At 65.2% G+C, this 1,894-nt stretch overlaps 1 long non-coding RNA gene across 1 annotated transcript; it reads left to right on the top strand.

The window, feature by feature from the left end:
- LOC113942312 lies at positions 1-1,675 on the top strand. The gene is made up of 3 exons (XR_003525892.1): positions 1-37; positions 803-871; positions 1,575-1,675. It is a non-coding gene; the product is annotated as an uncharacterized LOC113942312 (long non-coding RNA).
- The last annotated feature ends 219 nt before the right edge of the window (positions 1,676-1,894 follow it).

The following is a 1,894-nucleotide window of genomic DNA, read 5'->3' as shown; positions in this document are numbered from 1 at the left end:
GAGGCTTTCCGCTTCACCTACCTGCCCAGGGACCACGGTGGGCACGGGAGGGGCACAGGGTGGGCATAGGGTCCATGGGATGGGGACAGGGACAACGGGATGGGGACAGGACCCCCGGGTTTGGGGTGTGATCCATGGGATGGGGACAGCATGTGCTCCGAGTCCTTTTGCTTCACCTCCCTGCCCAGGGACCACAGTGGGCACGGGAGGGGCACGGGGTGGGCACGGGGGGGACACAGGACCCCTGGGATGGGGCCAGGACCCCCGGGTTTGGGATGTGACCCCCAGGATGGGCACAGGACTCCCGGGTTTGAGGTGTGATCCATGGGATGGGCACAGGACCCCTGGGGTGGGGACAGGACCCTCAGGTTTGGGGTGTGACCCCCGGGGTGGGCACAGGACCCCCGGAGTGGGCACAGGACCCCCAAGGTGGGGCCAGGACCCCTGAGTTTGAGGTGTGACCCCAGGGTGGGCACAGGACCCCCATTTTGGGGACAGGACCCCCAGGATGAGCACAGGACCCTTGGGGTGGGGCCAGGACCCCTGGGTTTGAGGTGTGACCCCCGGGGTGGGCACAGGACCCCCAAAATGGGGACAGGACCCCCGGGTTTGGGGTGTGACCCCCAGAATGGGCACAGGGTCCATGGGATGAGGCCAGGACCCCCGGGTTTGGGGTGTGACCCCCATTTTGGGGCCAGCCGGGGGGGTCTCTCCAGGCCGGGGCTGGGGGGTCTCTCCCTGCTAAGGGGGGTCCCCCCAAACCCCCCCGTGACCCCCCCGTGTTCTCCCTTCCCCCCCCCAGATGCCTACGGGGTGAACGTGAAGCGCAAGCGGGGGATGCCCGACGTGCTCGAGGAGCTCTCGGGGGCAGGTGGGACCCCCGGGCACCCCCAGGGACCCCCTGGCATGTTGGGGGCACCCCCAGGGACCCCCCTGGCACGAGGGGGGGACCCCCAAGGGGATGGGACCCCCAGGGATCCCCCGGGGGGGGTGTCTGGAGGAGGGGCTGCGTTTGGAGCCACTTTTGGGGCAACTTCAGGGTCACTTTTGGGGTAAATTTGGGGTCACTTTTGGGGCAAATTTGGGACGACTTTTAGGGTCACTTTTGGGGCCACTTCGGGGCCACTTTTGGGCCAATTTCAGGACTCACTTGGGGCCTCTTTTGGGCCACTTTTGAAGCACTTTTGGGCCAATTTGAGGTCACTTTTGGGGCCCTTTTGGGGCCACCTTTGGAGCTGCTTCTGGGTCACTTTGGGGGCACTTTTGGGTCACCTTTGACACCACTTTTGGGCTATTTTTGGAACCAACTTTTGGGGATACTTCGGGGTCACTTTTGGGCCACTTTGGGGTCACGTTTGGGTCACTTTGGGGTCACTTTTGGACCACTTTGGGGTCACGTTTGGGTCACTTTTGGGCCACTTTGGCTCCCAGAGCTGGGGAGGGGCTCGGGGGGAGCTTGGGTGGGGTCCGAAGGTGTCCTGGGGGGCTTTAGGGACCCCCTTCCCAGCTGAGGTTGGGGGTAGTCCCATGTTGGGGTGCCCCCCTCACCCCCTGCTCCCCCTTTGCCCCCCCAGATCCGTATGGGATCGAAGCCAAGAGGAGGAAGAAGCCCCCCGGGTACCTGGAGCACTTTGTCCCGCTGCCGGCGGCAGGTGGGACCCCAAAACCCCCCAAAACCCCCCTTGGGTGAGGTGGGACCCCCAAATCCCCTCCAAGACCCCCCCGGGTGAGGTGGGACCCCCAAATCCCCTCCAAAACCCTCCCTGGGTGAGGTGAGACCCCCAAACCTTAGGTGGGACCCCAAATCCCCCCCCAAAACCCTCCCTGGGTGAGGTGGGGCCCCCAAACACCCCCCGAAACCCCCCAGGTGAGGTGGGATCCCCAAACACCCCCA

The sequence above is a fragment of the Corapipo altera genome, unplaced genomic scaffold (assembly GCF_003945725.1).
Source record: "Corapipo altera isolate COAL_440 unplaced genomic scaffold, ASM394572v1 59879, whole genome shotgun sequence".
NCBI lineage: Eukaryota > Metazoa > Chordata > Aves > Passeriformes > Pipridae > Corapipo > Corapipo altera.
The sequence above is the reverse complement of the archived record's forward strand: the minus strand, read 5'-3'. Positions and strand labels throughout refer to the sequence as shown.